Raw genomic sequence first — 22,706 nt, 5'->3', positions numbered from 1 at the left:
CAGTTTCATTAACGCCTTAAGACGATTCTTCGCCATTAGAGGACCGGTGAAGCAATTAAGATCCGACTGTGGAACAAATTTTGTAGGCACCTGTAGAGAATTACAACTGAATTTAACACCGGTCCAGGACTTCCTGACGACCAATCGCAGTTCCTGGGTCTTTAACCCTGCTCACGCCTCTCATATGGGCGGATCATGGGAAAGAATGATCGGCATTACTCGGCGGATACTGGAATCTATGCTCAAGGACTCAAATCTTTCGAGATTGACACATGAGACCTTGACCACTTTCTTAGCAGAGGTATCTACTATAGTAAACTCAAGACCTCTTGTTCCCATATCTATGGACCCAGAATCTCCCATCATTCTCACTCTTGCAACTCTCCTCACTCAGAAACTTGGTACCGTTCCTAACCCGCCTGAAGACTGTATCCGGTCACAATTACAAAAGACTAGAGGAGAATAGCCACCCACAAGTAGAACAGAGCAATAGCCGGAACAACCGGAGACTCTGTCCACGACAACAGCCGGTGAAAACACGCGGAACAAGGAAATTGCCAGCAGGCAACAGGGAGGGTGCTGGGTCTCCCAAGACGGAACTATAAGAAAAAGAATTTACGGTAAGTAAACAAAATTCTCTTTTTCTTTATCGTTCCTTTGGGAGACCCAGACCTTGGGACGTTCCAAAGCAGTCCCTGGGTGGGAAATAAACAGAAAAACTAAGAAGTAGGCAGAACCTAACTTCACAAATGGGCGACCGCCGCCTGAATGATGCGTCTGCCCAAGCTCGCATCTGCCGAAGCATGAGCATGCACTTGGTAGTGCTTCGAGAAGGTATGCAGGCTAGCCCAAGTGGCAGCCTGACAGACTTGTTGAGCCGTAGCCTGGTGCCTAAAAGCCCAAGAGGCACCGACAGCTCTGGTCGAGTGTGCTTTGATCCCCGGCGGGGGAGGTACCTGAGTACTCTGGTAGGCGTCCGAAATGGTCGACCTAATCCAACGGGCTCAGGCCGGCTTAGAAGTAGGGAGGCCCTTGCGCCGACCTGTGGTTAGCACAAAAAGAGAGGTGCACCGCCTAAGCGCAGCGGTGCGAGACACATAGATCCGGAGAGCACGCACCAGATCTAGAGTATGTAGAGCATTTTCAAAGCGATGAACAGGGGCCGGACAGAAGGAAGGTAAGGTAATGTCCTGGTTAAGGTGGAAGGGAGAGACCATCTTAGGAAGAAAGTCCGGAGTCGGACGGAGAACCACCTTGTCTTGATGAAAGACTAAAAAAGGTGACTCCGAGGAGAGCGCAGCCAAATCAGAAACTCTCCTGAGAGAAGTTATGGCAACCAGAAAGGCCACTTTCTGTGAAAGACGATACAAAGAAACCTCCCTAAGAGGCTCAAAGGGGGGTTTCTGCAAGACCGTGAGAACCAAGTTAAGGTCCCAGGGATCCAAGGGCCGTCGATAAGGCGGAATGATGTGAGACGCGCCTTGCATGAAGGTGCGGACCTGAGCCAGCCGAGCGAGACGCCGCTGGAACAGAACTGACAGAGCTGAAACTTGTCCCTTGAGAGAGTTGAGGGACAGTCCTAGCTGCAGACCGGACTGTAGAAAAGACAGAAGGGTCGGCAAGGAGAATGGCCAAGGAGGATGGCCGGTAGAGCGACACCAGGACAGGAAAATTTTCCAAGTCCTGTGATAGATCTTAGCGGAGGAAGACTTACGGGCCCGAGTCATAGTGGAGATGACTTCAGGGGGAATACCAGAAGCCGTCAAAATCCAGGACTCAAGAGCCACGCCGTCAATTTGAGGGCCGCAGAATTCGGGCGGAAAAACGGACCTTGCGAGAGTAGGTCTGGACGGTCCGGGAAATGCCACGGCATCTCTACGGACAGTTGGAGCAGGTCCGGATACCAAGCTCGCCTGGGCCAGTCCGGTGCAATGAGGATGACTTGACGGCCCTCCATTCTCATCTTGCGCAGGACTCTGGGCAAAAGAGCTAGAGGGGGAAACACGTAGGACAGACGAAACTGGGACCAGTCCTGAACCAGAGCGTCCGCGGCGAAGGCCTGAGGATCGTGGGAGCGAGCCACGTAAACAGGAACTTTGTTGTTGTGACGGGATGCCATTAGGTCCACGTCCGGAGTGCCCCATTTGCGGCAGATCGACTGAAATACTGCCGGGTGCAGGGACCACTCGCCACCGTCCACGCTTTGACGGCTGAGATAATCTGCCTCCCAGTTGTCCACGCCTGGGATGTGGACTGCGGATATGGTGGACCTGGAGTCCTCCGCCCATTGAAGAATGCGTTGTACCTCCATCATTGCCAGGCGGCTGCGTGTCCCACCTTGATGGTTGATGTAGGCAACCGCTGTCGCGTTGTCTGACTGGACTCGAATGTGCCTGCCCGCCAGCAGGTGGTGAAATGCTAGGAGAGCTAGAACCACGGCTCTGGTTTCCAGCACATTGATTGAAAGGGCTGACTCGGACGGAGTCCAAGTGCCCTGTGCTCTGTGGTGGAGACATACCGCTCCCCAGCCGGATAGACTGGCATCCGTGGTGAGAATCACCCAGGACGGGGCCAGAAAGGAGCACCCTTGGGACAGGGAGAGGGGCCGAAGCCACCACTGAAGAGAGCTCTTGGTCCGTGGCGACAGAGCCCCTAACTTGTGTAAGGAGGAAGACCGCTTGTCCCAACAGCGGAGAATGTCCAGCTGCAGGGGGCGCAGATGGAACTGGGCAAAGGGAACAGCCTCCATGGACGCCACCATTTGACCCAGCACCTGCATTAGACGCCTGAGGGTATAACGGCGGGGCCTCAGGAGAGAGAGCACCGCCAACTGAAGAGACAGCTGTTTGTTTAAGGGCAACTTCACAAGTGCCGGCAAAGTCTCGAACTGCATCCCTAGGTACGTGAGACTCTGGGTCGGAGTCAGAGTGGATTTGGGAAGATTGACAAGCCACCCGAATTGGGCTAGAGTGGCGAGAGTGAGCGAGACACTCCACTGACAGTCTGCGCTGGATGGAGCCTTGACTAGAAGGTCGTCCAGGTAAGGGAGCACTGCCAACCCCTGGAGGTGCAGAACCGCAACCACTGCTGCCATGACCTTGGTGAATACTCGAGGGGCCGTGGCTAACCCGAAGGGGAGAGCCACGAATTGGAAATGATATTCTCCTATTGCAAAGCGTAGCCAACGCTGGTGTGAAACTGCAATTGGCACATGTAGCTAGGCATCACTGATGTCGGTGGACGCCAGGAAATCTCCTTGGGTCATTGAGGCAATGACTGATCGCAGAGACTCCATGCGAAAGTGCCGCACCCGAACATGCTTGTTGAGAAGCTTGAGATCCAGGATGGGCCGGAAGGTACCGTCCTTTTTGGGAACTAGGTAGAGGTTTGAGTAAAAACCTCTGAACCGTTCCCGGGCGGGAACTGGTACAATGACTCCGTTGGCCTGCAAGGCTGCCACGGCCTGTGAGAAGGCGGTGGCCTTGGAGCAGGGGGGAGTTGAGAAAAAAAATCTGTTTGGCGGGCTGGAAGAGAATTCTATCCTGTAGCCGTTAGAGATGATATCTCTCACCCACTGATCGGAGACTTGTTGAAACCAAGCGTCGCCAAAGTGGGAGAGCCTGCCACCGACTAAGGACGTTGCTGGAGCGGGCAGAGAGTCATGAGGAGGCTGCCTTAGTGGCAGGGCCTCCTTCGGTCTTCTGTGGACGCGCTCTTGGGCACCAGTTGGATTTCTGGTCCTTAGCTGAGTTAGCGGACGAGGCGGATGGCTTAGAGGACGACCAGTTGGAGGAACGAAAGGAGCGAAACCTCGACTGAATCCTACCCTGGGCAGGTTTCCTGGTCTTGGTTTGTGGCATGGAAGTACTCTTCCCGCCAGTAGCTTCTTTAATAATTTCATCCAGCTGTTCACCGAACAGCCGGGAACCAGAAAAAGGGAGCCCAGCAAGGTACTTCTTTGAAGAAGCATCTGCCTTCCACTCTCGAAGCCACAAGATCCTGCGGATAACGAGGGAATTAGCCGAAGCCACCGCAGTGCGGTGAGAAGCCTCTAGCATGGCAGACATGGCATAAGAAGAAAAAGCTGAAGCTTGAGAAGTTAAGGCAACCATCTCGGGCATAGATTCCCTGGTGAGGGAATGCATCTCCTCCAGACTAGCAGAGATGGCTTTGAGGGCCCACACTGCTGCAAAAGTTGGGGAAAACGCGGCCCCCGCCGCTTCATACACGGATTTGGCCAGAAGGTCAATCTGATGGTCAGTGGCGTCCCATGGACTCAGCAAATGACTGGGAGATAGACCTGGAGAAGGACTCTACCCAGGCCGGGGGTTCAGCCACAGGTGCAGAAGCAGCCGGAGAGACCACTGGGGGTGAGACTGCAGGCTGTGGCACCGCCAAGTTAGAGCAGACATCACAATGTGGATAGATGCTTGGCTCAGGCAGCAGTAGCTTACATGCAGCGCATACAGTATAAAGCTTTGGAGCCTTGCTCCTCGTGTGAGACATGCTGCTGGAGTGGGGGCTCTACAAGAGAATGAACCCCAGGGAGAATATACAGAGGTCCACAACCAGAGGCCGGCTGTGGCTTACCAGACCGCTGGAAGCGGTGTTGTGTGCCCTCCAGATCCCGGAGCCCGGACCCCCAATGCACAGCACCTCAGCAGGGATGCAGAGTGCAGAAAGGCCCAGCGCAGAGTGAACTCTGCCTAAGAAAATGGCCGCCGGAGCGAAGAGAGGGGGCGGGACTTGGGGGCGTTCCTGTAGGAAAGCGGGAACTGGAGGGCCATAGAGACCTGCAGGGGAGGAGTCACGCACAAGCAGTGGGGAGTGTCCCTCCCCTGTGCAGGACGGCCGCCGGGAGGAGCCGTGCCTGTCCCTCTGCATGAGTGACATGCGAGGGCAGGTAACAGAAACTAGGCCTCCGGCGAAGCCGGGGCCTAAATTTGAGCAGCGAGGCCGAAGCGCAGGCACCATCGGTTCTCGGGCGAAAGCCAGAGAACCCGCCGGAAATGCCAAAACAAATACAGTAAACACACTCTCCCCATACAATAAAGGACAGGGACCCCCAACATATGAACGTCTCAGGTACTTAGCTGCTGAGACGCAGGGCCAGGTCCCTGGGGATGAGTGCTTCGGTCCAGCAGAATCCTCAAGTGGCTGTGGATGGAGACCGGTCTCCTGCCAGGCATGGAGGCCGCGCTGGCTCCCACTTCAAGCCAGAGCCCAGGAGGGATGGTGAAGGAGCACGGCATGTAAGGCTCCAGCCTTGGAAATCAACCTTACAACACCGCCGACACAGTGGGGTGAGAAGGGACATGCCGGGGGTCCAGACGTGGACCCGCACTTCTTCAATCTCTTTCCAAAAAGCAAAAAGCATATGAGAATGCATGTGTGGATGTATGCCTCCTGAACACAAAGCGATAAACTGGCTGTGACTGGCTACCAGGGGGGTAGCCTGTAACAGCTTTAATCTACAGTGCTAACTTCACCTCATCTTCATCCTTTCATCATCTCTGACATCTCCCTTCTTCGAGGTATTGTAAATAAAGACTGTTGACTTATCACTGCATCATCCTTCCTAGAACCGCGCGCAGTCGTTGAGGCCTAGGAGCACCGATTAGTGAGTAACGCTATCCGCCATTGTTTATATAGCGATCTGTGATCACATCTCAGTCACACAAATAGATGATGCAGATATAGTGGTAATCTGAGTACCTAGCATTTAAATATCTATCTGGTTTATTAGAACAGTGTGTGACGCTAGTCACTGCACGGACAAGCCGTGAGGCAGGGTTGTCAAATGTTCTGGTGTCAGATACAAAGAGAGCATGCCGTGAACTAAGGGGAAAGACAAAGGCGTAGTCAGCTCTGGGGTCAGAATATCAGGAGGATAGCGGATATGGGCAAATGGATGGTCAGAGGAGGTCCAAGGTCTGGCAGCTATAGATCAGAGCACAGCACAGATAACAAGGCCCCGTCTCATGTGGTGTTCAGGCCCACATTTGAGGGGTGCCCCCGCGGCGTCGGACTCTGTTCATAGGCAACCTGATCTCTTCTGGTTGCTCAGCCTCATCTGAGTCTTTTCCTCTGCTTTCCAGTCCTGCAGGAGTTAATTCCTGTGGAGTGGTGTGTGGCTCCTTGAGACTCATGGGACTAACTTCTATTCACCTGTCTTCTCCCTATTTAAGGTTTGAGAGTCTGCTTGTTGCTGCAGATGATACCTCCAGCTTATGCTCCTGTGATTCCGGTCTTTGTGGCGATCCTATTCTTGGTGACCAAAAGTTTGCTGTTTGAGTGGTGTGGAAGTTTCCCCGTTGTACATGTGTGTAGTGTGTATGAGTTTTGCTTTTTTTCCTGTGTTTGTGGTATTTGTGAGGTTTGCATCTCCAGTCCTGATGAGGTGGAGAGGGGGTGTTAGATCAGGGTTTGGACAGGAGTTAAGGGTGCTTTACACGCTGCGACATTGGTAACGATATATAGTCGGGGTCACGTCGTGAGTGACGCACATCCGACACCGTTAGCGACATCGCAGCGTGTGACACCAAGAAGCGACGATCACCGATCGCAAAAACGTCAAAAATTGTTGATCGGTGACACGTCGCTCCTTTCCTTAACCCCTTCAGCCCCCGGGCACTTTCCGTTTTTGCTTTTTGCTCCCCTTCTTCCGAGAGGCGTAACTTTTTTATTTTTCCATTAATCTTGCCATATGAGGGCTTGTTTTTTGCGGGACGAGTTGTACTTTTAAATGAAACCATAAGTTTTACCATATAGTGTACTGGAAAACGGCAAAAAAATTCCAAGTGCGGAAACATTGCAAAAAAAAGTGTGATCGTACAATAGTTTTTGGGATATTTTATTCACTGTGTCCACTATATGGTAAAACTGAGATATCTCTGTGATGCCTCAGGTCGGTGCGAGTTTGTAGACACCAAACATGTATAGGTTTACTTGTATCTAAGGGGTTAAAAAATATTCACAAGCTTGTCCAAAAAACGTGGCGCACGTTTTGTGCCATTTTCCAAAACCCGTAGCGTTCTCATTTTTCAGGATCTACGGCTCAGTGATGGCTTATTTTTTGCGTCTCGACCTGACGTTTTTAACGGTACCATTTTTGCGCAGATGCTACGTTTTGATCGCCTGTTATTGCATTTTGCACAAAATTTGCGGTGACCAAAAAACGTAATTTTGGCGTTTGGAATTTTTTTGCAGCTACGCCGTTTACTGATCAGATTCATTGATTTTATATTTTGATAGATCGGGCATTTCTGAACGTGACAATTCCAAATATGTGTGTATTTTTATTTTTTTAAACCTTTAATTTTCAATGGGGTGAAAGGGGGGTGATTTGAACTTTTAGGTTTTTTTATTTTTCTTTAATTTTTTAAAACTTTTTTTTTACTTTTTTTTTATTTTACTAGTCCCCCTAGGGGGCTATAGCGATCAGCAATCCGATCGCTCTGCACTATCTGCAGATCTCAGCTACAGAGCTGAGAACTGCAGATTTGCTGCTTCACTTTCAATGCCGGCTGTATTCCGGCATTGAGAGGAAGTGAGTCATGTTAGCTACAGGCGTCATCATATGACCCTGTGCTACCATGGCAACCGCCGAAAGTCACGTGATCATGTCACATGACTTCCGGTGGGGGCAGGGTAAGTGACTGTCATGGCGGCGCCCATATACATATCGCTGCCAGATTTTGGCAGCGAAATGTAAGGGGTTAATGGCCGCGGGAGGAAGCGATTCCACCCGCGGCTAGCAGGCACACATGTCAGCTGTTGATAACAGCTGATATGTGCGCGGATCACCGCCACCTGCCGGCGGCAGGGGGCGGGGCTTACCGGCACACGATCCATGACGTACCCAGTACGTCATGGGTCGTTAAGGGGTTAATATCGTTGCTGCTGCAGGTACGATGTTGTTCGTCGTTCCTGCGGCACCACACAATGCTGTGTGTGACACCGCAGGAACGACGAACATCTTACCAGCGTGCACCAGCAATGCGGAAGGAAGGAGGTGGGTGGGATCTTCCGCCCGCTCATCTACGCCCCTCCGGTTCTATTGGACGGCTGCCGTGTGACGTTGCTGTGACGCCGCACGAACCGCCCCCTGAGAAAGGAGGCGGTTCGCCGGCTAGAGCGACGTCGCAGAGAAAGTAAGTCCGTGTGACGGGGCCTAGCGATGTTGTGCGACACGGGCAGCGATTTGACCGTGTCGCACAACCGACGGGGGCGGGTACGCTCACAAGCGATATCGCAGAGTGTAAAGTACCCTTTAGGGTTACGCTGGCAATCCAGACCTGGATACCATTAAGCCTACCTCTGGGATAAGGGCAAACACAAGGTCCCTAGTCTGAGGGCCAGTTTCGGGGGTCCCTTCTGCAGTTACCTCAGCACCTCCATGATACCCTGGTTTTGGGACTAACTACTCAGCTAAGTAACTGATCACTCAGAACAGGGAACCCTTGAAGAAACCAAGCACCTCCCAGTTTCAGATTGGACAGCTGAGCTGTCGCTCAACAATCTAACAGCTTGGCACGGCCCTGATACCATAGAGAGGCAAAATTGTCACTCACTGCGTCCAAGACATCGGACAGATTGTGACACAGTAACTGCAAGGGGAAAATGCAGTTACATTCTCCCAGCAGCTGCTCACTTTCAGCCTCTCCCACTGTGCTGGTGACTGGAACAGTCACCACTCACTAGTGAGTGCACAGTAATCAACCCTCTTGTTCCTTGGCTGACAGCCTGTTAGTGGTAAGTGTTACTGTTTCAGCACTGCATCGGTGTATACGAGCGGCAGCAGGGAAAATGTAACTCCATTTTCTCCTTGCAGCTGGGAATGTGACTGTTCTCCTTGTTATTTAATGGTGAATCTTCACTGAGGAGGGTTACCTGTGGAAAGGTCTCTACTCCGTTCATCACTCCGCACATCCATTTCTCCTTTTTCCATTGTGTCTGCAGCGTTCTGCATATATTTTCCATGAATTTCAAAGCTGTAAAATAAATAATGTAGAAGTCACGGACAGAAGGAAAAGTCATGTGGAAGGTTCTACATCAGACCTGGGCAAGGGGCGGCCCGCGGGCCACATCCGGCCCGCCTGCTCTCTGTGACCGGCCCGCCCGTCTTCAGCCAGTGCAGTGGAGCCAGGCTGCAGCGTGCCGAGCAGGGAGAGATCCTGCAGGTCCGCACAGTCAGTGCAGGCAGCGGAACGCAGGAGTCTTTCCTCTGTTCCCTGCCGGCACTAATTGTCAGTGACACACGCGCACGCTCTGACGTTGTCAGTACTGCGCTGCGTGTGTCATTTCAAAAGTTCCGCCGGGCAGGAGAAGAAGCAGCACAGCAGACGGAATAATTCATCTTGCAGGACCTGCGATGACGTCACGCCCATGTGACTGTGTGGGAGGAGACACAGGATGCCGGGCAGAAAGCAAAGATACTGAATCCTGAAGGAGATGTGGACACATGATGACTGGTACTGAGAAAAGAGGGGACATGAGGGGGAGGGGGGCTGCAGGGTGAGTGCATATGAGGGAAGATGGAGTTGCAGGGTGAGTGGCATATGAGGGCTGCAGACTGACAGAAGGATGTGAAGGGGTGCAGAGTGTTTGAGAGGGGTAAGTTGGGGTACAGGCAGGGTGAGATATGTGGGCAGGGTGTGTGACATATGGGGGTGTAGTGTGTGTGATATGGGGGTGCAGGCTGTATGGGGTGTAGTGTGTGTGATATGGGGGTGCAGGCTGTATGGGGAGCAGGGTGTGTGACATATGGAGGTGTAGTATATTACAGGTGTACTATATGGAGGTGTAGTATATTACAGGTGTACTATATGGAGGCGTAGTATATTACAGGTGTGCTATATGGAGGTGTATATTACAGGTGTATATAGGGGTGTAGTGATGTAGTATATTACAGGTGTATATAGGGGTGTAGTGATGTAGTATATTAGAGGTGTACTATATGGAGTTGTAGTATATTACAGGTGTACTATATGGAGTTGTAGTATATTACAGGTGTAGTATATGGGGTGTAGTGATGTAGTATATTACAGGTGTGCTATATGGAGGTGTAGTATATTACAGGTGTACTATATGGAGGTGTAGTATATTACAGGTGTACTATATGGAGGTGTAGTATATTACAGGTGTAGTATATGGGGTGTAGTGATGTAGTATATCGGAGGTGTATTATATAGTGGTGTAGTATAATACAGGTGTATATGGGGGTGTAGTATATTACAGGTATATGGAGGGAGTGTAGTATAATACAGGTGTAGTATATAGGGGTGTAGTGGTGTAGTTTATTACAGGTGTAGTATATGGAGGGGGTGTAGTGATGTAGTATATTGGGTAGAACTGAGGTAATTATATTAGTCCGGCCCTCTAAACCAATCCCAATTTCTCATGCGGCCCCATGGGAAAATTAATTGCCCACCCCTGCTCTAGATGGACGCTTCTGTTACCGGAGCAGTGTGGCCCCTGAGACCAATCCATGCATGGCCTCTACGCCTCCTATATCGCCCGTGCTGCCCCAGAGGCAGTTCAGCAGGGATAGAAGCAGACGTGGCAGGGTCCACTTAGTGTGGTACATTATGACATTGGGATTTCCTTCATTGTTTTGTCTTCACAATTTGGACGCCCTAATGCTTATTTTTCCGTCATTTCAGAATTGTTTTGGTCAACAATGTTGTATTTTTTAAAGTCTTTTTGAGGAAAATTAGTTTTATTCAATTTTTTTTTCTTTAAGGGGGTGAACAGAGGTGTACATAGAAATCATGGGACCCCATAGCGGAGGTTCTAATTGGTACCCCCTCCCCCCAAAAAATAAAAATGTAATTAATATTCAACTGGGTCATATAAGAACCTCTCCCATCTTTACAGCCCCTTACAAAGTAATTTTCCTCTTAAAGCCCAAAGATTCCCCTTTCACTGCCCCATAATGTATAATACAAGCACTGTATGATACCTCCACAGTCACTTCCTCCACACCAGGGCTGAGGAGTCGCTAAGAAAAACCTCCGACTCTCAATATTTCACTGATTCCAACTCCACGACTCCCTCATACAGTTCAAACCAAAAGTTTCCATCCACTATCTATAAAGACACATCTGCAGGTTTTTCCCTCCGCTCTCTATAAAGACACATTTTCAGGTTTTTCCCTCCGCTCTCTATAAAGACACTTCTGCAGGTTTTTCCCTCCGCAGTCTATAAAGACACATCTGCAGGTTTTTTTCACTACACTGTGTGCAGAATTATTAAATAAATGAGGATTTTGATCACATGATACTCTTCATACATATTGTCCCACTCCAAGCTGTAAAGGCTGAGAGCCAACTACCAATTAAGTAAATCCGGTGATGTGCATCTCTGTAATGAGGAGGGGTGTGGTGTAATGACATCAACACCCTATATAAGGGGTGCTTAATTATTAGGCAACTTCCTTTCCTTTGGCAAAATGGGTCAGAAGAGAGATTTGACGGGCTCTGAAAAGTCCATATTGTGCGATGTCTTCCAGAGGGATGCAGCAGTCTTGAAATTGCCAAACTTTTGAAGCGTGATCACCGAACAATCAAGCTTTTCGTGGCAGATAGGCAACAGGGTCGCAAGAAGCGCATGGGAGTATCTAAAAGCACAAGGTGTGCCATTCCAGCAGGAGCCCCCCACACGGCCTCCTCTGCACGGCAGGAGCCCCCCACACGGCCTCCTCTGCACGGCAGGAGCCCCCCACACGGCCTCCTCTGCACGGCAGGAGCCCCCCACACGGCCTCCTCTGCACGGCAGGAGCCCCCCACACGGCCTCCTCTGCACGGCAGGAGCCCCCCACACGGCCTCCTCTGCACGGCAGGAGCCCCCCACACGGCCTCCTCTGCACGGCAGGAGCCCCCCCACACGGCCTCCTCTGCACGGCAGGAGCCCCCCCACACGGCCTCCTCTGCACGGCAGGAGCCCCCCCACACGGCCTCCTCTGCACGGCAGGAGCCCCCCACACGGCCTCCTCTGCACGGCAGGAGCCCCCCACACGGCCTCCTCTGCACGGCAGGAGCCCCCCACACGGCCTCCTCTGCACACCAGGAGCCCCCCACACGGCCTCCTCTGCACACCAGGAGCCCCCCACACGGCCTCCTCTGCACACCAGGAGCCCCCCACACGGCCTCCTCTGCACACCAGGAGCCCCCCACACGGCCTCCTCTGCACACCAGGAGCCCCCCACACGGCCTCCTCTGCACACCAGGAGCCCCCCACACGGCCTCCTCTGCACACCAGGAGCCCCCCACACGGCCTCCTCTGCACACCAGGAGCCCCCCACACGGCCTCCTCTGCACACCAGGAGCCCCCCACACAACCACCTATGCACACCAGGAGCCCCCACATGGCCTCCTATGCATACCAGGAGCCCCCACATGGCCTCCTATGCACACCAGGAGCCCCCACACGCCCTCCTATGCACACCAGGAGCCCCCACATGGCCTCCAATGCATACCAGGAGCCCCCACATGGCCTCCTATGCACACCAGGAGCCCCCACACGCCCTCCTATGCACACCAGGAGCCCCCACATGGCCTCCTATGCATACCAGGAGCCCCCACATGGCCTCCTATGCATACCAGGAGCCCCCACACGGCAGATAATAGATAGGGTCAGTGCACTGACCCTTTCTCCTGTGTTCTGCGCTGATCTTCGGCCTCGTCCTCCTCACGGATTTATACCAGCTGTCTGATAGATAAATGAGATGGATAGTTAATAGTGATAGATTTGGATAGAAAATAGACAGATAATTAGATAATAGTTAATAGAGATAGACAGATCGATAGATGATAGATGGATATGTGATAGATAATACAGATAGATGATAGATGGTAGAAAGATGGATAGATATAAAAGATAATATAATAACATTTATTCATTGATATGGCGCTATTAATTCCACAGCGCTTTACATACACTGGCAACACTGTCCCTATTGGGGCTCACAATCTAAATTCCCTATCAGTATGTCTTTAGAGTGTGGGACGAAACCGGAGAACCCGGAGGAAACCCACACAAACACGGGGACAACATACAAACTCCTTGCAGATGTTTTCCTTGGTGTTATCTGAACCCAGGACCCCAGCGCTGCAAGCCTGCAGTGCTAACCACTGAGCCACCATGCCGCCCCATAGATATAGGATAGATAGATAATAGATAGTGATGAGCCGACTCTCAGATACCCGGGAGGCAGGTCCATATGGATTTAACATAAAAACCTGATTCGGGCCCGGAATTGATCCCGGATATCTGGCCGGATGGCGGTCCCCATATAAGTCTATGGGGACCAGAGTCCTGTGCTTTAAAATGGTGGTAGAAGGGATAGTGGGATTGCAGCAGACACATTATACTGTGAGTTTCTGAGCGGCAATAACCTCATTAACCTCAAACGCATTCACTGCTTCTCCGCCCACTGCCAATCCCCGCGTCTGATTGGTTGCAATCAGACGCGCCCCCAGCCTGTGTAACAGTGTGTCTGACTGCAACCAGAGGCGCTGTGTGTGCTGTAAAAATATAATAATAAATTTAAAAAATTGGTGTAGCATCCCCCCCGTATTTTGAATCCCAGTACCTTGGCTGTGTATCAAAAATAAGAAAAATTGCATGCAGCTTTTTTAAAATTATACAATTTTAAAAAATCTGCGTGCACTCCCCCACCCCCTCAATTTTGATATCTGGCCATGATAAAGCTCACAGCTGGTATTCTCAGGCTGGGGAGACTCATGGTTTTTGGGCCACTCGGCCTAAATATAGCCTGTAGCCGCCTGGAATTGCTGCATCCATTAGATGCGCCAGTCCTGGCACTTTACCAATCTCATCCTGACTGCACTGGTGTGGTGACAATCGAGGTAATAAGGGGTTAATTGCAGCCCTGAGCTGCCACTAAGCCCTGGATTAGTAATGGGGAAGTGTTTATGAGACCCCTCATTAACCCCTACACGACAGCGGGCAGTAAAATTACGTCCTATTTTAACGTGACTTAACAACCAGGGACGTAATTTTACGGCCTAAAGTTCATTTGATTGCCATGGCCATAGCAACGGCTTTCAAATGATGTGCCCTGCTGTTTCTTACAACAGGGGACCTTTGCTTGACCCCAGGGGGGGTGGCATCGCCACCCCCCATCGACGATCGATATGATTGGCTGTTCAAATCTGAACCGCCAACCACATCGTTCGCACTAATTTCGGCAAAAATAATGCCAGAATTAGTGCGATACTGTGAGATCCGGCTATGAGGGGCTTCACCACATCATAGCCGGAGCTCTAACATGTCGCCCCCAGCCCCTGCAGCACTGATTGGAGCGATCGTGCTATGACGCGCAATCGCTCCAATCAGTGTGCAGTGGCGCGGTCTGATCTGCAGGTGGCCGCCCTCCCCAGGCCTGTGCTGGTCTGGTGACCCTCCCCCAGCATGTCTGCAGCGTGGACTGGCTGGTACTTATGGTACCACGCCACCGCTGCTGCCGCCGCTGAGGTCACCGCTCCTGCTGCACGTGAGTACTGTGCTCACCTTGCAGCCCGTGCGCGCTCCCTCGATGCCCCTGCGCGCTCCCTCGATGCCCCTGCGCGCTCTCGTGGTGGCCTCTGCCCGTGCCCCCCTGCGATCTTCCCTCTCACGCCACGATCTTCCCCCCCCCCCCCCCGATCTGACTGCCTCCCCCATTATCTTTATTCTGCTTCTGCAGCTCCTTCTCCGGTATCCCCCTCTGCTCTCCCCCGGCATCCTCTTACCTGTCTTCACTGGCCCGATCACATCTGCCTCCATCGCTGGGTCCTTCCTGGGTATTCTGCAGAGATGTCCAACGTCCTGCCTGCTGCTCCTGTAAAGCCGTCCATCTCGCTTGCCTTCTGTTCCTCCTGCAGCTCTTCTGGTCAGTCCTCCTGCTACTCTTTTGGGTACTGTGAGTATAACTTTTTTTTTTTTTCTTTCCTTTCTGTATCCCCTGTCCCTTTTTACACCTCATCCGTCCGTGCGTCCCGCCAAGCGCTGATCAGGGATGCACATAACGTATCTGCATCCATGGTCAGTTTTCGGCGGGACTTTTTTTCCCTATCCCCGACGCTTTTTGTATCGCATCCGACCGTGCGTCCTGCAGCGGCCGATCAGTGCACCGCGTCTGTGCGTTTGAAAAGTCAAATGGCGTTCCTTCTCTTCTGAGCCCCACCATGCGCCCAAACAATTACTTTCCACCACATATGAGGTATCTGCGTTCTCAGGAAAAATTGCACAATACGTTTTATGGTGCAGTTTTGCCTGATACCGTTGTAAAAAAAAAAAAAAGCTAACTGATTGATGCAAAAATTTTGTGATAAATAAAAATAAAATAATAATTTTCACGGTTCAACGTTATCAACTTCTGTGGAGCCCCTGGGGGTAGAAGGGGCTCACCAAACATCTAGATAAATTCCTTGAGGGGGTCTCATTTCCAAAATGGGGTCACTTGTGGGGGAGCTCCATTGTTTAGGCACCTCAGGGGGTCTCCAAATGCAACATTACGTCCGCTAATGATTCCAACCAATTTTGCTGTCAAATGGTGCTCCTTCTCTTCTGAGCCCCGCCGTGCGCCCAAACAATTACTTTCCACCACATATGAGGTATCGTGGTACTCAGGAAAAAATGCACTATAAATTTATATTGCATTTTTTCCTGATACCCTTGTGAAAAAAAAGCTACCTGGTTCAAGTAACAGTTTTGTGGTGAAAAAAATAAAAATTGTATTCATGGCTCAACAACATGAACTTCTGTGGAGCCCCTTGGGGCTCGCTAAACATCTAGATAAACTCCTTGAGGGGTCTCGTTTCCAAAATGGGGTCATTTGTGGGGGAGCTCTATTGTTTAGGCACCTCAGGGGGTCTCCAAATGCAACATTACGTCAGCTAATGATTCCAACCAATTTTGCTGTCAAATGGTGCTCCTTCTCTTCTGAGCCCCGTCATGCGCCCAAACAATTACTTTCTACCACATATGAGGTATTGTCGTAATCAGGAAAAAATGCACTATAAATTTCATGGTGTATTTTTTCCTGATACCCTTGTGAAAAAAAGCTACCTAGTTGAAGCAACAGTTTTGTGGTAAAAAAAAATATTTTTTTCTTTTTACGGCTCAACATTATAAACTTCTGTGAAGCCCCAAGGTGTTCAAAGTGCTCACCAAACATCTAGAAAAATTATTTGAGGGCTCTAGTTTCCAAAATGAGGTCACTTGTGGGAGAGATCCATTGTTTAGGTATCTCAGGGGGTCTTCAAACCCGACATGGCGTTCGCTAATGAGTCCAGCTAATTTTGCACTCAAAAATTCAAATGGCGCTCCTTGCCTTCCGAGCCATGCCGTATGCCCAAACATTTGATTTCCACCACATATGAGGTATCTGCGTACTCAGGAGAAAATGCACAATACATTTTATGGTGCATTTTTTCCTGATACCCTTGTGAAAAAAAAAGCTACCTAGTTGAAGCAACAGTTTTGTGGTAAAAAAAATGTTTTTCTTTTCACGGCTCAACGTTATAAACTTCTGTGAAGCCCCCAGGGGTTCAAAGTGCTCACCAAACATCTAGAAAAATTATTTGAGGGCTCTAGTTTCCAAAATGGGGTTACTTGTGGGGGAGCTCCATTGTTTAGGCACCTCAGGGGGTCTTCAAACCCGACATGGCGTCCGCTAATGAGTTCAGCTAATTTTGTGTTCAAAAATTCAAATGGCGCTCCTTCCCTTTCGACCTCTGCCGTGCGCCCAAACAATTGATTTTTACCACATATGGGGTATCAGCGTACTCAGAAGAAAATGCACAATAAATTGTAGGGTGCACTTTCTCTTTTCTCCCTTGTGAAAATGAAAATGTTATGGCTACAGTAACATTTTTGTGTTAAAAAGTAAAATTTTCATTTTTTCCTTCCACATTGCTTTGGTTCCTGTGAAGCACCTAAAGGGTTAATAAACTTCTTGGATGTGGTTTTGAGCAGTGTGAGGGGTGCAGTTTTTAGAATGGGGTCACTTTTGGGTATTTTCTGTCACCTAGACCTCTCAAAGTCACTTCAAATGTGACGTGGTCCTTAAAAAAATTACTTTCTAAATTTTGTTGGAAAAATGAGAAATTGCTGATGACCTTTGACCCCTTCTAACTTCCTAACGAAAAAACAAATTTGTTTCGAAAATTGCACTGATGTAAAGTAGACAAGTGGGAAATTTTATTTAGTAACTATTTTGTGTGACATATCTCTCAGATTTATGGGCATAAATTTTCAAAGTTTAAAAATTGCGAAATTTTCAAAATTTTCGCAAAACTTCCGAAATTTTCACAAATAAACGCAAAAAATATCGGTCTAAATTTACCACTGACATGAAGTACAATATGTCACGAAAAAACAGTCTGAGAATCGCCAGGATCTGTTGAAGCGTTCCAGAGTTATAACCTGTCAAAGTGACACTGGTCAGAATTGCAAAAAATGGCCCGGTCATTAGGGTGTTTTAGTGGCCGGGGGTGAAGGGGTTAATAATATGTAGGTAAAAAGAAATAAACACAAACACCAAAAAAATCCTTTAGCTGAAATAAAATACGAAAAAAGCACCCCTTTATTAACCCCCAAAACACCCAGGACCGATGTAATCCACACAAGGTCCCACGACGATTGCATCTCTGCTCCATCTGAAATCACAGCGTGTGGCCATAGAACATGGCTTCATGCTGGAGTCACTTGCGTATGAGTCACACGAGTGCAATGTGAGAAAATCTCGCATTGGCCTCAAACCAAAGTTAATGAATGAGGCAGCTCCGATCTGCACTTTTTTTTCTTAGCTCTAATCGGACGGTGGGGAGGGGATCGCAGAATTCTGTGGTTGCACAGGTATCTCGGGCAACACTCGCCAATGCTAGTCTATGGGTGGGAGAAGAAAAAAAAAAAAAAAAATCGGATGTCACACGGACTATCCTTGTGACATCCGTTGTTATGGATACAATTATATCATGTAGCGGAGAACACTGTAAGGGTAAGTTCACACAGTGCGTTTTTCGGGTGCGTTTTTGCTCAGAAAACTGCATGAATTTGCTTCCCCAGCAAAGTCTATGAGTTTTCATTTTTGCTGTCTGCACACAGCGTTTTTTTTAGCTGCGTTTTTGTGGTGCCCACAAAAACGCAGCAGGTCAATTATATTTGCGTTTTTCACTGCGTTTTCCACCCATTGAGTTTAATGAGATGTTCAAAAACGCAATGAAAACAGCAAATTGCAAATATAGCTGCCTTTAAGTGCATTTTTATTACTAAAAACGCAGCTATAAACGCAGGGGGTGGGTAGGAAAGTGACATGTACAGGAAGAGGATTCCTTCTCTCAGTAAACACAGAAGCGTGAATCCTCCCGGTACCGTCACAGCCGCTTCCATTTCCCGCCCGGTGCCATGTCCGCTCCCGTGCAGGAGGTGGAAGCGGCTGCTAAATCAAAAGTGAACAGTAGAAAAATGTCATACTCAACTGTCTGCAGACTCCCGGTGCCATGTCCGCTCCCAGCTCCTCTCCCGGTCCCGCCACCCCCGCTCCGGCTGTGTGTCGGCTCCCAGGCACGTCCGATAGCTGCATGACTTGGCCGTGAGGACCTGGCGGTGATCACCTGATGCAGTCACCTGACGCATCAGCTGATCGCAAGTCTCGCGGTGACGCCGGATTTTACCGCCGAGTGACTGATTCCCCGGCGCTTCCAGTCAGTTCATGACAGCTGCAGACAGGCCGGGGTGATCTCCGGAGTTCAGGTGAGAGCACCGGAGATTAGCCCAGGATGTCTGCAGCTGTCATGTACTGAATCGCAAGTGCCGGGGAATCAGTCACTCGGCGCACGCTGTAAAGTCCAGGCTGCACGCCAGAGTTCTGGTGAGAGCACCAGAGTGCAGTGTAGGTACCTGAATCCAGGCCTGACATTACTGGAAATTCCTCCGGTAGCCAGTCCGGCGCTGCACAGAAGTGTTTTTTTTTTTGCACTGATGCATCAGCTGATTGTATAAAAGCCGTTTATACAATCAGCTGCTGTGTCATGTGATTCAGGCCTTGAACCTGACATCATCTAATCGCTTTGCCTTCCAGCAACCGATCAGATGATATTGGATCCGGATTGGATGGCACGGGACCCTTGACCCAGGATTACTGCGAAGGGGGGGGTCTTTATTTCAATAAAGATGGAGTCACTAATTGTGTTGTTTTATTTCTAAGAAAAATATTTTTCTGTGTGTTGTGTTTTTTTTTTTTATCTTTACTAGAAATTCATGGTGGCCATGTCTAATATTGGCGTGACACCATGAATTTCGGGCTTAGGGCCAGCTGATAATACACAGCTAGCCCTAACCCCATTATTACCCAGCGAGCCACCCGGCATCAGGGCAGCTGGAAGAGTTGGATACAGCGCCAGAAGATGGCGCTTCTAAGAAAGCGCCATTTTCTGGGGTGGCTGCGGACTGCAATTCGCAGCGGGGGTGCCGAGAAAGCTTGGGCACCCTGCATTGCGGATTCCAATCCCCAGCTGCCTAGTTGTACCTGGCTGGACACAAAAATTAGGCGAAGCCCACGTCATTTTTTTTTTTTTAAATTATTTCATGAAATTCATGAAATAATTAAAAAAAAAAAAGGGCTTCCCTATATTTTTGGTTCCCAGCCGGGTACAAATAGGCAGCTGGGGGTTGGGGGCAGCCCATACCTGCCTGCTGTACCCGGCTAGCATACAAAAATATGGCGAAGCCCACGTCATTTTTTTTGTTTGGGGGGTGGGGGGGGGGAAGAAATCCTGCATACAGTCCTGGAAGGAGGATGCTTAGCCTTGTAGTTCGACAGCTGCTGTCTGCTCTCCTGCATACACTATTGGATGGAGGATGCCGAGCCTTGTAGTTCTGCAGCTGCTGTCTGCTCTCCTGCATCCACTAGTGGATGGAGTATGCTTAGCCTTGTAGGTCTGCTCCCCCCGACTCTCCCTCCAGCATACATTCCTGGATGGAGAATGCTGAGCCTTGTAGTTCTGCAGCTGTCTGCTCTCCTGCATACACTAGTGGAGAATGAAGAATATATGGAAGAAGGAAATGACATCAGACCTTTTTTTTTCCAACAATCTTTAATGGCAATGGCAATGTTGATAAAAAAAACACGCAGAAAAACGCAGTGAGCAAAAACACAGCAAAACAAAGCCAAAAACGCACCAAAATGCCGTAAAAAAGCATGCGTTTTTTCATGCGGTTTTTAAAGACGCTGCGTTTGTGCATTTTTAGCGCTAAAAAAATGCAGCGTCAAAAAAACGCAGTGTGTGCACATAGCCTAAATGGTCCTGTAAAAGGTCCTGTAAATGACTAAAAGCTGCTGAGAAAAAAACTGAGTGTACAGGGACAGCACAAGGATGACAAGTGACACAAATCATCCAACTCTACGGCATGAGAATCGGACCAAATTTTTCATACGCAAGTGTGACTCCAGCCTCAGGCAGAGAATGACTGAGCTGTGATGACATCATTCAGGTTACAGCTCCCACAATCCTCCACCGGTGATTGCAGGTAACCTCAATGAGCTGAGTGACCTGGCAAAAAAACAGTCAGCAATAAAATATAACGAGGCTCCCAACAGGCCCGAAATCCAAGAGAAGCTCCATAACTTCTACAGCTACAAGTCTAACCCAGAAGGAGTGAGTTAACTACAAAAGACCTCAACAAAATATTCTACACCATGGCCAAATTGTCCAACCTTACACATGTCAACTATAATAGGCCAAAAGTAGAGCAGATCAATGGTTGGTGTGACAGAGAATATAAAGCCGTACGAAGGACCCAGAGAACAGCCTCAACAATAAACACAGAGACCCCAAACACCCGGGCCTGAGGGAAGCCGATGACACCATACAAAGGCAGCACAAAACCATCCTCAGGAGGAAGAAGCAGAGCTACATCTCTACCAAACCTAGCCAACTCCAAGACGCCCTCCAAGACAACTCCTTCTGGGAACTATGGAGTCACATGGACACAAAGAGCAAGACCAACAACATCCATATACAAAATGGTAACATCTCGCTTCAGTACTTCAGATACCTCTACAAAGACATCCCAAAAGAAGGACTAAGCCAAGAACAGGAAAACAGAACATCAAAACTAAAGGCGATGGAGGAGAAAGTAAAAAATATACTAAAACCCTCTGGATACACCAATTACATTACAGGAAGTTGCAGAGAATCTCTTCCAAAAGCCAGTAAAAAAGCCAGTGGTTCAGATGGAATCCCCCCAGAGATGCTGAAGTACAGCCCACCGGAAATACAAGCTGGAATGGTTAAACTGTTTAATATTGTACTGAGTGCCGGCTTCTTCCCTCATACCTGGAATTGTGGCCTCATCACACCGATCCACAAGAGCGGGGACAGGCAAGACCCTGCCAACTACAGAGGAATACGTGTCAGCAGGAACTTGGGAAAACTGTTCACCAGCCTCCTGAACAAGAGGATCCTCAGTTTCCTCACCGAGCACAATGTTCTCAGCAAGAGCCAACCAGGGTTTGTGCCAAACCACCGCACCACGGACCACATCTACACCCTGCACAGTCTCATTCAGAACCACATCCACAAAACAAAGTACGTGAAGCTATACGCCTGTTTTGTTGACTTTAAAAAGGCTTTTGACTCAGTGTGGCACCCGGGCTTGTTCTTTATCAGGAGAGCGGAATAGGAGGGAAGTCCTACAATGTCATCAAAAGCTCCTAAACCGAGAACCCCTGCAGTGTGAGTGTAAACGATAGAAGAATGGCTTATTTCCATATCAACCCTATATATTACCCCACTTGTTACCACACCAGGGAAATAAGATGATGAGTTGGGGCAAAGTGCCAGGATTGGCGCATCTAATGGATGCGCCACTTCTGGGGCGGCTGCGACCTGCTATTTTTAGGCTGGGGAGTGTCCAATAACTGTGGACCTCCTTAGTCTGAGAATACCAGACCGCAGCTATCCGCTGTACCTTGGCTGGTGATCCAATGTTGGGGGACCCCATGTTTTCTGTTTTAATTTATTTAAAATAACAGCATGGGGTGCCCTCTGTTTTGGATTACCAGCCAAGGTGAAGCTACCAGCTGTGGTCTGCAGGCTGCAGTTGTCTGCGTTACCCAAGCTGGCTACAAAAAATAGGGGGGACCTCACATCGGGTTTTATTGATTTTTTGGCTAAATACAAGGCTAAAGGGTGCAAAATTGCAAAATGCTGGGGAGTGGGACATTATGTCTTTTTCATCTTTTATCTATCTATCCTATCTATCCCTCTATTCATTCATCTCTCTATTTATCCCTCTATCTATGGCTATTCACCTATTTAACTTTCTAGCTGCTTCTGTTTTTTTGTGAAAAATGGAAGGCACACGGATGTCACACGGACCATATACGGAATGGAACTGATGTTACGCGGATGTATCCGTGAAATAACAGGACTGTTTTTTGTGGACCGGAAAAACAGGACGGTCATGTGAATGTAGCCTCAGTCTAACGCTCTTTAATATTAACATTAATGAGTGTACACTGCTCTGGAATGTTCCACAGCTCCAGGTCTTACCCTCCATGATGACCAGGTGAAATTCTTGCTCTATGTAGATGACCTCCTGCTGCTGACACCAACTGAGAAAGGCCTCCAAGACAAGCTACAAATCTTTGTCCTAAACAACTGCGCTCTTACAGGAAAGGGCAAATACACCGG

The 22,706-nt window shown here is 49.4% G+C and overlaps 1 pseudogene; it reads right to left on the bottom strand.

Moving 5' to 3' along the window:
- The window catches only part of LOC142272823 (uncharacterized), a 119,170-nt pseudogene that overhangs the window by 94,477 nt on the left and 1,987 nt on the right, over window positions 1–22,706 (bottom strand).

This window comes from Anomaloglossus baeobatrachus, unplaced genomic scaffold, assembly GCF_048569485.1.
Source record: "Anomaloglossus baeobatrachus isolate aAnoBae1 unplaced genomic scaffold, aAnoBae1.hap1 Scaffold_356, whole genome shotgun sequence".
NCBI classification, from domain to species: Eukaryota; Metazoa; Chordata; class Amphibia; order Anura; family Aromobatidae; genus Anomaloglossus; species Anomaloglossus baeobatrachus.
Note: the sequence above shows the minus strand (reverse complement) of the source record. Positions and strands in the feature narration are given on the sequence as shown.